The sequence below is a fragment of the Python bivittatus genome, unplaced genomic scaffold (assembly GCF_059951505.1).
Source record: "Python bivittatus isolate LINGU-HERP-01145 unplaced genomic scaffold, Pbiv_v1 ctg000480_np1212, whole genome shotgun sequence".
Lineage (NCBI taxonomy): Eukaryota > Metazoa > Chordata > Lepidosauria > Squamata > Pythonidae > Python > Python bivittatus.
In genome coordinates this window covers 11,547,968-11,563,947 of record NW_028277075.1, presented here as the reverse complement: position 1 = coordinate 11,563,947, position 15,980 = coordinate 11,547,968, and the positions used below count along the sequence as shown (strand labels likewise).

Below are 15,980 nucleotides of genomic sequence, written 5' to 3'. Positions count from 1 at the left end.
ATTGTACCAAGCCAGTCCTGGCTTTGCTTGTGACTACTACGTTACGCATGAGTAAACCTTCTTTGTGAACCACACGTGTCACGAGAGTTTCTCTGTCGAACGGGGCAAATCTTACACCAAACACATAGCTTTGTTTTATTCCTTGAACAATGTTGATCCATTTGCTATGTAATTTATTTACTATCACACATATTTTACTTCCATTATGTATCACTTTCATCATATTCAGCACCTAACCTTCAACTCCGTATTTGTGCAGAACATTCCATAACTGAAGCCTATTTGCTTTATACAAATCAACAAATATACACTAATCCTTTTTTCCTCACACGTATACAGTAATATGCTGAAGAGCAAAAATCTGGGCTGCACATCCCCTGCTTCACATAAAGCCACAGTGCATTTCACAAATTTTGTTTGTCCTCTTTTGATCAGAATTCTGCAAAAGGCTTCCCAGGCATACTTAACAAACTACTCCATATATAATTTCAATTTCAAATTCATTCTTGCTACTTTTCTCTCTGCATAGAATGTAGTCTTCAGATGCCCATTAAATAAGTTGGACAGCCACTTCATAACCAACCACATCCATATTTTAACATTTCTTCAGTTACACCCTCTACACCTGCAGCCTTAGCATTTTTAACATTCTCACAACATATATGCCTCCCTTTTCACCACTTTTTTCTTGGACACCAACCTTTCTATCATTTATTTCAGTTCTATAGTTCAAATTATCATTGTCGTTCCCATTCAAATCTCTAGAATTACAGGGTTCCCTCTCTTCAATTTAATATCAAATCATTTTACTTCCATTCACCCTGCTGAAAGCTCCTCGTTTAGCCCTTTTTATCACTTCCATCAAAATTACTCTTTATTTTTGTAACCCCTTTAATCTAAACTATTTCTTGCTGTCTTTGACTACATTTTTGCAACCATAGTTTCTTTCCACACGTTATACTACATTTCTCTCATTCTTATTTTTTGCAGCAATCATTTCCTTATATGCATCTTTCTCATCCATAAACAAAAGAAAAGAAAAGAAAAAAAACACATCATACTACCACTCTGAAAAACAAAAACTAAAACTTTGATATTTGCATCCTCACCCTGCTAATAACTAAATGGTGGTCCTCAGCCACCAAAGGATTGCCCCCCTTTGATAAGCAAAGGCAGTGTCACAAGGAAAGCAAATTCCAGACTAGCCCCGGACACTGGCAAGTAAAGTCCTGAAGGCAGAAGGGAAGAATAGAGTACCACATGGGAAAGTGGAGTGCAGCAGAAAGCAAGGCAGGTACTGGTAAGCTAGCTGGGTAACAGCAGCAAAGTGATCCACCCCAAGTGTTGGCAAATCCCAAGAGGGGAGGCTGGGAGAGGAAGGGTGGTTATTCTCACTCCCATATTGAGGGGACAAGACACCACAGGTGTTGGAAGAGCCAAAACTGGCCAGACACACACAAGGCATTGGAAAAGTCCAAATGGGCCAGATGCAGCAGCCATAGGGGAATCCAGGAAGTATCACCCACCCTAGGTGTAGGAGGAGGCAGACTGGGCCAGACGCATCTGCCCAGATAGAGATAGAAAGTGAAGAGAAAACATCAGAGAACTAAATACAGAGGTATAGAATTAAAGTAGAAATAAAGTGGGTATGGCCAGCTGGGTGTGTGTGTTATGGATAAAATGAATATAAGACAGAGAACAAGAGTCATCCCTGTGGAATAGAATTAGCTACAGAATAAAAAGGAAGAACAGAAGGAACAATATAATAGGAAAGTATCAAGATTTAGGAATTCCAGTAATATAGTTAAAAAGAAATAGAGTAGTTTGAATGGGGCTGAGCCACTTTTTAATACTACACTGGCTAGGTATAGGGGGCAAATTAAAGTTAAGGCATTAGAGGGACACTAAAGACAAGGAACTAAAAAAAAACTTGATGTTGGAAGGCTATAGCAAAGTGTAGAACTTATACAGTAATAGAAGATACAGAAATGAACTTAAGACTAGATAAATTAGGTTAGATATTATCAGGAATACAAAATAAGGTATAAGAAATAGGAAATTTACACCAACTGAGAGAGCACACTGCTGCTCACTGAAAATAAAGTTTATTTTTGTAGTGGACTTTCTCCAATGGCAGTTGGAAGGTATCCTGCCTGGATTTGTCACCATGCCTGAACCTATGACACTTCTGACTTGCAGGAAGGTCTGCTTCCATTTTTGATGATTTAGTGTCATTCTCACATGACCCTAAACTTCCATTCACACTTTACAAACACTCACTTTCAAATAAGAAGCGCCTACTAAAATTCAGCCTAGTGTACCATAATATCACTCTTAAAAGACGAAGACTTAATTTTCCATTGTTAGGATTTTAGACTGTGAACTGATTTACAAGGGTATTTCTGTGATCACAATAATTAAGACATGTATGAATGGCATTAACTTTAAAAATACAATAGATGTTCAACATTTTTTTTTCTTCTCAGGATGTGTTGGTGAGAACACAGTTCAGTCTAGTCAATCAAAACACAATTGCTCAGAAAGACCTAAGAGGAATTTTTTGAAGCACAGATGACGCAAGAAGGAACTGTGACAGTCTCCTATTGCTTTTCTTCAAACCTTCAGTCAGCAAATGCCACAATATTTTCAGCTTTCCATTTATATCTACAGATGTCCAGTTGTCCTTGTTTACTAGGGAACATCCTTATTTTCTGATATCTGTCCTGCTAATTTGTTATCTTTATTTTTCATCTTAACATTATCTTATATCACTCCCCAGGGTCTTTAGAACTTGAATCTCTGAATTTAACTTTTAAATAATGCATCTTGTTTATAAACTCACATTCATGAACAGTGATGATATATAGTTTACAGCCTGCCATTTTATATTAGGTTGAGCTAATTTTGTACTGTTGTAAGGTTTCCCGCCCCCCCTCCAGCAAATGTTCACATAAGAAAAAAAGAAACCCTATCTGTTTGATTTTTAAAATAGTGCCAGAAATGGAGTTGCAGGGATATGTACAGTATTTCATCTGTTAATGTTGCAGAATATAAATCTATGAGATTTAGAAACATTCTTAATTCGAGAAAGGCAGCACATACTGAATTTGAGGAAGCCATGGTTTCTGATTTGATGTTCAAGTATGATCAAATGGGCTTCTCAGACTGGAGATAGCAGGAAAGACTGACATCAGCCAAAGAGATTTTCTATACAGGTATGCCATGACCTACAGCCATGGGGAAGCCTTTTATGTAGTGTAATCCATTGAATTCCAGTGACTTTTACCAAACAAGGCTTTTTCCTGGTCAACTGAATGCTAACTGTTGCTGCTTGATGCAGCAACATTTGTCACTAAAGCCTGTGTAGAAGTTAGGAGCACCCCAACATAAACCATGTTTCAAGTGGTAGTAAAAACAGTGGTAGTTGATGATAAACAAGGCAGAGCTCCCCACTCTCAAAAGTCTCCTTTCTTCCTTATTCATCTCCAGTTCTAGGAAAGGCAGCTGCTAGCAAATAGTTCCTCTCTCTCTCTCTCTCTCTCTCTCTCAATAAAGGGGGGAGGGTAAAGATATGCCAACATATACTGGCAAGTGCATGAGACATATGGGGAAGGCATGGTTACAAGGAGGCAAATGAAGTTTTACCAAATAAAAATGTATCAGGGAAAAGATGGCTGAAAATGTTAGTAGGGGTGTGTGTGTGTGTGTTTATGTGTATGTATATATACAGGACCCAAGGTATAGAGAGGCCTCAGAGACAATCCAACATATAGTGGCAGAGTGTAAGATGCAGGCAGGAACAGCATACACTGAATGGCACAACCAAGTAGCTGGCATTGTCTCTGTAGAGTGTATGGCCTAGACCCTCCCAAGTCCAGATGGGAGATTCCACAGAAGGTCATGGAGAATAACAGGACTAAGATCCAGATGGACAGGCAAGTACTGGCCAATCAACCAGACATGGAGGTAGTAGAGAAGGCCCAGAAGACCTTGGTGATAGATGTTGCTGTCACTTGGCACAGCTACATCAGGAAGAAGGAGTATGAGAAGCTAGAGAAGTACCAGGGCCTGAAGGAGGAACTAAAGAGGATATGGAAAGTAAAGGTCCAAGTGGTCCAAGTGATGGTAGGAGCACTCAGGGCTGTGACTCCTAAGCTGGGGGAGTGGCTTCAACAGATCCCAGGAACAACATCAGAGCTCTCTGTCCAGAAGAGTGCAGTGCTAGGAACAGCTAAGATACTGCACAGGCCTCTGGTAGAGGACCTGAGATTGAGGAAGACACATACCATCCATAGGGGTGAGAGGGGATTTTTTTTTTTGGAAGCACCATGCTGTGAGCAGGTCACAATGGTAATAAAACAGGCAACTTTGTCATTTTCTTTCCTCTTCCCCTCCTCAGCATTTTTCTCTTTATTTTCTTCTCTGCTTTGTTGCTTCTGTGGTGAAAGATGGAAACTATCAGAGTGAGAGTTTTTGCTTATTTTGCTTATTTCTAGGAGGCACCCAGCAGGTCTTTAGGTATAAGAAAATCAGTAAATAATAATTGTTAAAAACGCTCAGGGATCTGAAACTGTGCTGCCTGCAATCTTACTTGAAAAACACATTTATTTAGGCACAGTTGGCACAAAGATAAAAACTGAAAATCTGACAGGGACTGTAAATAAAAGAAAGGGATATGCAGATAAACTGTATGAACGGAGGTGTGGGAGGTATCTAGATTGGTTTGATGTAGCAATTCCATTAGAAATCTGAAGACTGGAACTGGAAACTAATGAGATTGAAAAATGACACTAAATCAGAATAACTTTCAAACTTCAGTGAGAGTAGAGAAATTCACATGCTTCCATAAATTTACATGCATGTAAACTACTAAGACTAAAGAAAGTGACACTGAGAATGATACAAAGTTCACTTCCAACTGAAATATGGATGAAAGAAAGAAAGCACACTCAAGGACCTCATTGATGTACAAAGGAATTAAACCTTGTAGTATACACATGTCTAGTTCATCAAATAATTCATTCTTCCAGTTAACAAACCTACACACACATCTTTTTTGTATATTACAACACAAGTGCACTAGTTTCAGGAATGTTTGTTTTAATTATTATATAGAAAACTAGAAATATTCCAATTGGATGGTTGAGATAATAGAATTAATCAGTTTATATAAGAAAATGGAAGCATTCAAGGAAAATGAGAACCCTTTATTTTTATGAATGGTTTATTCTCATTATTGAACATTAAATAACATGATAGGCTTCCTCTACATTGTTTTGTTGTCTGTATATGGGACTTCATAATAGCATTGTATTTTCAAACAATAATTAAAATAATAATACAATAAAACTTTACTGATTAGTCATATCCAAAGGGCTAATTGATCTCATATTTCCCCTAGTTAAAGAAAAAGGAGGAAAAAATGCATCCCTTCCATACACATGGAAGAGGGAGATATTTATCATAGGCACTTTCTTTGTAACGGTATGGGTTATATGACAGTATAGACATTTTCTAGGAAATAAGGCCTCCAAGAGAGATTCTAAAGCAGGAACTGAATGGCTGAACATCAGGAATGCTGTAACTGGTGACCCTTGTTATCATCTCAAGTTGGGCTAGGCATCCTTGTAGATGTCTCCCAAACTCTATGATTTTGCTATTGTATTAGACGGAGGTCACCCTTTCAAGAAGAGGAACTCTCCATAAAATGCCATAGTAGAATTTAATGCCTAGCAGAATATGAAACAGTGGGATTTCAACCCACCCAAACTATCAAACTTCTGGCTTCTCTTACCTTGAATTATAAGGACACAGGAAACATTTGTACAGAGTAAGGGCTAGTTCTCACTGGAATGTATATTACTAATTTTATATCATTTACAGCTGAATGTGTGAAACAATTTCATTAGTATCAATGTATCTGAGAGCACGTGAAAACATTATTTGTAGCATCTATTTAAGCCACAACTGAGTGCTGCTGTCATAAAATTAAGAGTATGCAAACGTGTACATTGATCTTTGTCTAAAGTAGCACAATTTCTTGAAATATAGAAGAGGCTGGACTCTTTCCTCATATTGGCCAGTAATGTCTACTTAGGAAGAGATCTTCTTTCCTTTATCTGTAACTTGCTTTGTAACAGGAAATGTCAACAATTGCCTGTAAGTCTTTTTGCATGCAAAACATACGCTTTACCATTAGGTTTGGAAGATGTAACAGGTAAGTGCAAAATTCCACAGACAGAATTGCTTCACAAACTATTTGCTTTTTTACTTACTCTGGGCCCCAGTTAAAAGACTGAGATGTAGGTACTGAACATCTAACAGTATTCTCGAGAGGATTTCTCAATCTTTCTCCAGTCATGGATTACTGAATGAACATTTCAAAAGTGCAAGCTCACCCAATTAAACAAATACACCTCTCCCTACATTTTTGTCTTTAAGGATACAGGCATTCACATTTTTTTGCTGAACTACATGGTTATGGTGGCATTTCTTTATGCCTTTCCATCTTTTCAATTATAAAGGCCCTTTTAAACTAAATTTTGTACCAGAACATTAAATTGAAAGCAAAATATTTATTTACCATTTGAAGCAATATTAATAACTCTTAGTACTAACTTTCTGGGCAAAAATGTTCTTCATAGAAATCTCTGAGTGCTTATGGGGCTAGTGGCCAGTGGATCTCTAGCCATTTTTAGACATTCATCATCATATTACCTATTTGCACTTTTCTATTTGGATGGCTTTTTGGACTGATCACAGTTTTACTGCGCAGTACATTGGCCACTATTGTTAGTACTTATGTTGTGGGATCTCTCCAGCTGATAGCTGGTATATGCAGGGAGGCAGGGTTGAAGAACTGAGTCAACTTTGGTCTGTTTGCTTGAGAAGGGGTTCTCTGAGGACAGTTCACATGTTGAGAATTACACAACCTCCTTGCTCTGGCCCCGTTTTCCATGCACAGTTGCATATCTCTCTATATATCTCAGTGCAGCTGACACAGCTCAAAAATCACTTAAAGCACTGCCCTGTGGAAGTGGTATTTTCCCTCTTACCCCACTTCAAGATGCAATGTACAGGCAATGTTGGGTGTGTTAATGAGCATTGTGGAGGCAGCCTGAAATGACATGCCTCGTGATGACAAGGTTGTGGCTCCAATTGGCATGCCAATTTCTTGTGGGACCACCCCTCAGTCTGATTCCTGACCTTTTTACCTAACCCTCAGTCCTCTTGTGGCTGCAAGGGAGACTGGAACTCAGCCTTCCACAGCTACTTTTTCTTTTTTTTAAATGGGTTGGTTGATTAGTTGATCTCTGACCTACAGAGTGTGAAGCCCTGAAATTGCCTAGCCCATCCCTGGATTAATGTGTACAGCTGAAATTGTAATTGAAAGGACCCAGCTCTTGTGTTTCTGTAATCTGTATGGTTGGGAATTCCCTTCCCAGGGGCTGCTGCTCCCAGGGAAGACCTGACTCTTGGCTTCCCCTTCTCACAGGATGCTGTTAGGGTAGTTTACAGCTCCCATTTCAATCCTCACAAGTAAACCTATTTCTCAGAGCCCAGCTGCTCAGTAGCACTTACCCACTAGCTGCATCTCACCTGCACAAATGTGGATGAACACTAGATGGCAGCCAAGAAATACAAAAAGCCCCAACTCTTCGCTCTACTTAGCAGTCACTGGTTGACCAAAGGGGTGGGGGAGAGGAAATTGTAGCTCCTGGAGCAACCAGAGCATTATGCATGCCAATTGGAGGAGGTTTTTCATATGCCGGATGAAATTTAGCTGAGCAACATGTCAGTCATAGCCTTTAGAAGTCGCACATTAAAGCTACATGGGCAGTTGCACAGCAGACCCATACCAGGTGCATGGTAAGGGTGCACTGTGGGGGCAGCAAGATTTAGGGTAGCATGATCGCATCCCATGATCCCACGACAAGCCAGCTGTGTGGATGCAGCTGCTGTTCTAGAACTATAGTAAACATTAACTGAAAGGTATGTGGAAAATATGTTCCTGAGACAGAGGTATCTCCTAACAGATGCCCTTTAGAGCTATCTACCAGTCAAAAGTCATTCTGCCTTTCCCTGCTGAACAGATTTTTCATAATCAGAAACATGGAAGTGAGATGGGAAAGCAAGGCAAGCTACTGTGAGAACTGTTAACTGATGAGAAGGCAATACTGTCGGAAGCTCTTATAGAATTTCCTGAATGAAGCTGTGTGATTAGTTCCTGAATAAAAGCATAATCTTGAAGCACCCTTATTGCCCTCAGTATTCTGGCGCAGAATGTGCCCAGAGCCTTTTTGAGCCTCTGAGAAGCTAGGAGTGAGTGTTCATTTGAAATCTTGCTTCCCCTCTTTCTCCTCACTGTATCATATGTCAGTCGGTGCAATTTTTTTTTGGTCATTATTTTCTGCCCATTGGTCAATTGTTCAAGAAGAGGATTGTGTGGGGAAACTCAAATGCTGAAATAACACTGGCACTCATACTTTACCTTATTAATTCTACTGCCTTTAATGAAATGTACTGATCAATCTGATCACTTTGAATACCAAACATACCCTCTCCATGTTTGAACTTTGATTCCCTTCCTTCTTCCCAAGGCCTTGTATATTCGGTGTTTTAATGATTAGGGCTATGTGCCCATGGAGTTTGAGGGGAAACAGGTGCACAAGGGCGCATATCAAATGTCTTGTTTTGGGATCCTGCTGTACCATGGATACTCTGTCCTGGCTTTTCCCCCTTCTCTTCTGCATTCAGGTAGTGAAAATGGTGAATCCTGAGATGGGGAAACGCCAAAAATATCATTGTAAGCATGCAGGTTATTCTGAAACACTGAAACACTGTTGCTTTGGAATACAAAGATTGGATTGACTCATGGTGCTTAGTCCAGATGGATAACTCTGCCCTTGTCATTAACTGAACAAAATTTCTGTGTCTCTCAGATCTGTAATCTTCAGAGACATCCTCCTTTAGCTAAAAAAAGAAAAAGTTGAGGGAATAAAGCAAAACCTGACAATCATATATTTCTCTTATAAAAGTGCTCATAACACATCTCTCCGGGGAAATAATTTCCCAGATGCTCAAAAGACATACTGCAGGAAGAAGGGACATTAGAAGCATATGCTTGAAAAAGACTGGAAGAGAAAATGAGATGAGAGTTTTTCAAAGTAATGTAATTTTAGAAAATGGCAAAGAAAGGGAGAAAGAAAGAGGCAATTATTTTTTTTAGGGCTAAGCTAACAGTTACAGATAAGCATCTGTCCCCATCTTCTTCCTCTCTAGCAGAATTCCATACATTTGCCCTCTCAAACTTGCATTTGGAGCTTTTCTAGGAAGAGCAGCTGGAGATAATATGGAGAGAGGGTGAAGGAAGATGGAGAAGGGGTTAAGCAGTCCCTGTCCAGTTCTACATTCTACACCCTGCCTATCACCAGAAGCAAAACACATCTTGTGGCCACTAAGAGTTTATAACAAGCTTTTTCACAGAACGTGAATTATATCCCATGTAGTTTCTCATTCTACATTCATTTTACATGCATACACCAACCTTCTCCAACCTGACACTTCAGGCATATTCTGAGTGTTACAATCTGGAGGCTGCCAGACTGGAGACAGTTGATGTATACTGTTTTAAAAGAAAATGACACAAGCATTGTCACTTTTCAAATAAGACAAACAAGGCATTTAATGCATGCTGCAGATCCCTGAATTGTATACTAATGACAAAAATCAGTATTTTGGCATTATGCAAATCTATGTAGACCAATATACCATTTTCCCTATACATGATCTATCTCTATGTAGAAAGAATAGCATGTCACTTACCATACCTTTTTATATAATCCCATTGTTTTTTGAATTTAAACAATAATCCCACACTTACCACCTAGGAACCTGAGGATGGGTTATCCCTAGGCATCTTCTATTACCCAACCCACAGTTTCTTTCCTACATACATTCTTGCCAATTATCTGCCTAATTTCTCTAGCACTGATGCTACGTACCCCGACCCTTCTTTCAACACTCATCCAAAGATAGCTCATCTAGCCAGCTTTGTGTCCTACAACTCTGAACTGCGATTGGTCATGGGGGTATTGCAAAACTGTCTTTGTCCAATAGAATTCTAGAATTTCCCTCCATCTTGACAATATGAAGCTCCGAATGGCTGCATTTTGGATTCTCTCAGCAAAGTTAGAGCAACCAATTTATTCAAGGTGTAGAAGAGTGTGTGTTTAATTAATGAATTGCCTTTCCTCAAACCAGTTAAGTGTTAAGGAAACTGGGTGCCATTTTAAAGTATACTTTATGCAGGGAAGAAAAAAGAAAAAAGGTTTCCACTAAGCCATGTCTTACTTAAAAGACAAACAAACAGACATTTGGAAATATTATGTAGATAACGAGACTCGCATAGATGATGAAAAGCAACTCCCTTTTTTCAGAACAGCAATTTGAACAAAACGCTATTTGAACTTCACATTTTAAAGCTGCAATTAATTAATGAATCAGCATGCAACAATCCGGTAAACCAACATGGGAAGTCACTCCCAGGCAGAAAGATGAAAGCATAGCTGGGAAAGACTTTTCCTGCAAGGAAGGAAGGATTCTACCCCAGCTGCACAAAGCAGGCTGGGAGGCAGGAGGGCCATTGCAAGAAGCGCCTGTTATAAGGCCAATTTTGCCAGGGACAGAGAATGAAAGCCTTCCAGGGTTTTACACCTGGCTTGCTGCATCCCCCCTCCCATACTCCAAAGGACTCCATGCTAGTTTATCTGACGGTAGCCACATCTCTAGCCCCTGCTGTCATGAGAGAGAATGAAGTAAGAGGAGAGCTGCTGTCCAGAAAGAGCTGCTGCCTCTATGGAAAGAGGCAGAAACTACCTCCGGGATAAAACTAACCTGTGGAGGAAACAGCTAGAAATGTGGCAGGGCTACAAACCAGTCTCATACCCAGAAGCCAAATAGGCTTCTGCAGAGCAGGATATGGGCAGAGTTTGCCTGGCATAGGCTTCACAGGATGGGCTGAAGGAGAAGGGGAACTGTGGGGCAAGAGACCCCTGCAGCACAGGGCTTATTATGTCAGGCAACAGAAGTGCCCCTGAACTTGTCTCCCCTCATATTTGTGTAGGGGTGGATGTTCTTCATGCCAGGCAGAAAGCAGAAGAGATCCATTTTTTAAATGAATATTTGCTTTTGCCAATGTTAATTTTGTATTCAATTACCAGCCAATTTGAGCAAAAAGCAATGACAGATGCAGGCTACGACACGCATACGTACATGCTTTAAGCATCACTTCTGAAATGCTGCCACTGTGTTCCAAGAGTTAATGGAGCCCAAAGAGGAGAGGGAGAAGGGGGCTCTGCCTGCCCTCACATCCAAGAAGCCCCTGTTCCTGTTTGGCAGGCTGCGCTCCTCAGGACTTCGTACCATACTTGGATTTGTTCTCAGGTGACTTCTTCATCCAAGGTGCTTTCATGCCAGGCTTTCCCTATCACCAACTATTTTGATATCTTGAAGATACTTATTAATCATTTAATTGACAACCAGCTTTTTGTAACCTGGTGCCCTGCAGATATGTTGGGACTGGCAGAGAATTCTAGGCATTGCAGTCCCAACACATTCAGAAAATGCTAGGCTGTAATAGCATAAATTAAGTTACATTAGATGCAGACAAGCCTTCCACAATCTGGTGCTCTCCAGAGGTATCAGGACTGCAATGCCCAGAATGCACAGCCACAGCTGGGAATATTGGGAGCAGAACTGACATTTCTGGAGAGTGTCCAGATTTGAGGAAAGCTGACATTCTGCCAAATATCAGGTGTGTCTACAGAGTGAGCATTGTTTAAACCGAGGCAATGCTTTGACCCAAACTTTCCAGTCCTGGGTTCAAATCCCACCCTGTTCCACAGAGCACAATGGATGGTCATGGGTAATCCTCTCCCTGATTACTTCACAGGGAACTTGTAGATAAACTGGATACCCCTTTGAACTCCACAGGGTCTCCCGAATCCAAGGGGTCTTGCTTTTTCCTTGGAGTTTGGATTTATGGAGTTTTTTCTCAGCAAAGGTAACTGCCAGAGCTGGGACTAGTGGCTGGCTCAGCTTTTAGGCTAAGGCTCCGATTCGAGGCACGCGTGCTGAGACGGACACACATCGGCCTTACTTCCGAATAGACACGCGTCTGCTTGCCCCCAGTTACAACCCAGCGCGTACTAAGTCGCGCACCAGCCTCCCTGAAGGCGGCGGCGTTTCAGAGCGGCCTTTCCACCCCTTTCACCAGGTGCGAGGGAAGGCGCCAGCCGCGACGGGCGAGGAAACGGCAGGGGGCTCTCCTCCCCCGGATGCAGCGCAACCGCCCAGGAACAGCATTTTAGGGCAAGCCACCCCGGCGGGGAGCTCCCCGGCAGGAGCCGCGGCTTCCCTCCTGCCCAAACCCGGCGTCGGAGCGAGAAGCCCACTAGCCTGGCCTAGCCAACGGTAGCCCGGGCTCGCCCTTGCGCTCCTCGGCGTGTCAGGAGCTGAAGGCACCTTTCCCGCTCGGTTCAGGCTCCTGGGAGCGAGGCGAGGCGGGAAGCGCCCAGCCGCCCCCCGAACTTCCTTCCAGGACTGGGCAAGAAAGTCTCTGCCCGCCCTCCCCCGCATTTGGCCCGGGCTGCCTCCCCCGCGGTCCTCCCTCCAACCACAGCCGCGCGGCTCTCAGCGAAGACTTGAGGGAACGGACGAAGCTGGAAACTTTGCGGGGTTGCTCGCCTCGGTGGCAATCGAGCGCAGTCCCAGAAAACAGCCGCCCGCTCGCGGAAGGGAGGGGAAAGGGAAGGAGCTTCCTGGAGCCTTACCTGAGCGGAGGAGGCTGCCTCACCCGCCGAGCTGGAGGCAGGCGGGGCGGAGACAGCCGGGCGCAGGCATGATCCCGAGGTGGGCACGCTCGGCTGGCTCTCGGGCGGCGGCGGCGGCGCGGCGGCGGCGGGAGAGTTTCAGGTAGCGGGCGAGCGGCCGGCAAAGCGTCCGCGGCTGGAAGCAGCGCGGAGCCCAAGAGGCAGAGCGGCGGCACAGGCGGAGTCAGAGCTGGGCTGGGGATGCGCCTGAGAGAGCACGGGCGGAGATGCGCTGCTCCGCACGGCCCCTCCAGCTGCCGCAAAGCCTGGCTTCTCCTCCGGACGAGAGAGCCCGCCACTCGGCGCGCCCTCCGCCTCGATGGGGCGCTGCCAAAGCCGGGCTTCTGCTCCCCGGCGCGCTTCCTCTCTCCCAACTTGAGGCAGTCCTTTGGCTTTCCGTCCTGCGTCGCCTCCCTTTTCTTCAGGGCCCCCACTGCTCCGGCTCTGTGGTAGTCAACAGGAATCCCGTGGTTCAGAAAGAGTAAGACCTGTTCCAGAGATGTTGCTCCATATTTTACCCCCTCCTTTTTTCCACTCCCCCATATCACTGAAAGCTCTTTAAACAGCCCAGTTTCAAAGTCAGACTCACTGTCGCTAATGAAGCTTCCTTCTAACGGCACATCTCATTCGGCACGTTGTCTTAATTTACTGCATAAACGAATCAAATTTTAAACCAGGCAGCCGTCTCTTATCCCTGAAACAATTTACATCAGTGATTACCAGGAATATCAGTATATTTATATCAATAATTCAGTATCTCGTTTTACATTGCAGCAGAGCAAGATACACCAGTCCAGTCTCACCAAAGTTGTAACCTCCAGGTGATGTTCTCACCTGTTCCACTCAGTGCCAGAGGATATTTTCAGGGAAGTGGATGAAGCAATCTGAACTAGTGTAACCAAGACTGATTTTTTTTTTTAAATTGAATTATGTTAACTCAGATCTCTCGCAGTATCTTAAAATATAACATATAAACTAAAACTCATTATTATACTGAGTGCGATCCTAATTGCACTTACCAGAGAGTAAATTTCACTTAATTCAACAGGTAGAGATTGGATGCAGGATAATCTTTAATCAATGGCAGTCTGAATAGTAAAGAAATGTATAAAAAGTAAGATTTAAAAAAAATATATTATGGCTAATTAATTCAGTCTGTCTGCAGACTTGATTAATGATTCAGTGACAGACTGCTTGTAAGGACCCACCTTCCCTCAACCCCTCTGTTTGGTCAGTCAAGGGAAGAGGATGATGAGAAGAGTGTGGGTTTATGACTGTGGTGTGCCTGCCAAACATTCATCTGAGCATCTCCTTTGTGATAATGCTGAGCAGACCAACAACTCAGGGGGGTGGATGGGTGGGGATGGATAACTCACTCATCTCTCTAAATTCTGTGCAAGTGAAAATAAATTCAAATAGGCTTATAGATCCTTATATCCTTCTGGACTGTTTTAGTCCCAGTAGATTTTTATTCTTCCTGTTATTGAACAATTGTATGTGCATGTATATTGCAGCTGATTTATTGCATTGTCAGAAAATGAGGGCCCTCTTGTTCGATCAAACCAAGAATCATCTAGCATTCTTTTGCCAACAGCTAGATAGATCTTAGTGAAACTACCAAGAGTTATGATGTTACTGAGTTGCAGAAAGACTTGAGTTATTTCAATGGAGAACAGATGCATCAATGGCCATAGGCTATGACATTTGTACTCTATGTATAGAGGCAATATATCCCTGATCAGCAGAGGCTGATGATAAAAGCAAGGTATAATTGTGATGGCTCTTTGTATTAGTTCAGCTTCAGCATCTGATATCAGATGTTTCTATTGAATATGGAAATTCAGTTTGGGGAAAGATCAGATATATCTTATATGGACAAGGTCCAAGGTTCAGTCTTTGACACCTACAGTTAAAAGGCAACAAGTAATGAGGAAGACTTCTGCCCTTAGACTATGCTAGGATAAAGTAGCTAAATAGATCAATCAATCAATCAAAGGCACCACTCATCGGAATGAACAAGAGGACCTCAGATACAGCAAGGTGATTTACCACTTGGATAGATCTTAACAGAGGGAGTATTTTTGAAGGAAATCATAAATGCCATTCCATCCTGTATTCCTTAACTTTACCACCAAGCCTCAAAATCCATTAACAGTTCTTTCTGCTCTTTCCCTGTGGAGGAAGAATATGGAATTGGACTGCATCAGCAACTGCCAGGGTCAAGAAAATAATTTATCCCTTCCACAGCAATATATTTCCTATATAAATAACATCTTCATGTGGATTTTACTTATAAACTATTTTGGATAGTAATCTTAGATGAAAATCTGATTTAGTTTACAATACAATTATCTAACCTGTTGTGTAATGGGCTCTTGCAAATTTTGGTACCATGTTTAATAAGGACAACCACTTCACTAAGGATATAAGAGACTTTGCATTTCGGCTATGTTGGGCACAAGAGCACTCCAGAACAGAAATGTAGGGTTTTTCTGGGAAAGATAGATATGCCAATAGTCCTTATAAGACTGAAACCCTCCTGCACCCCCTTGATTATGAAGATACTTGATACATGAAAGCCTTTGTCCATTGTGCTTGTCTAGGTCTACAGCAAAGGTATCAATGCATAATGTGACAAGGGATTCGTTGAATTATTATTGTTGTTATTACTGTTACAACCATGTTGGTCTAATGCAGATGCTCTTCTAGAAAAATATCAGCAGGTTCTTGGCCCACTTTATTTATGACAGTTCCTCTGAAATCAATAAAATCAGTCATGTACACCTACATTAATGAGATAACTCCCATGCACTCACAAATTACTCCTCCCCAAATGCTTATTGCAGTAATGTTTTAAGCTGTCATCAGATGGTATTTAATCTGCTTCTTTTACATCATATATCACTCTTCCCTAACTTTCCCATCCCTTCCATCCTTCTTAGCTATTCTGGGAGTTGAAAGTCCAATCTGGAGAGTGCCAAATTGAGGAAGGCAGCCTTAAAGCATTCACTGACTTTATCTTTTCAATCTAGTGTTCTCATTTTTTATCCCTGGGATCTAGTATTGCTTCTTACCTGTCCTATTCTCCAACATTCCCAAGTAATTTTG

General features: G+C 42.0%; 1 protein-coding gene across 5 annotated transcripts in view; it reads right to left on the bottom strand.

The window, feature by feature from the left end:
• The window catches only part of SYNDIG1L (synapse differentiation inducing 1 like), a 50,996-nt gene extending 37,356 nt beyond the window's left edge, over window positions 1-13,640 (bottom strand). For all 5 annotated transcript variants that reach the window (XM_025170820.2, XM_088145334.1, XM_088145333.1 and 2 more), the window contains exon 1: window positions 12,834-13,640. The gene's annotated coding sequence lies outside the window, so the exon portion shown is untranslated. The remainder of the gene's footprint in view (window positions 1-12,833) is intronic.
• Window positions 13,641-15,980: the final 2,340 nt, after the last annotated feature.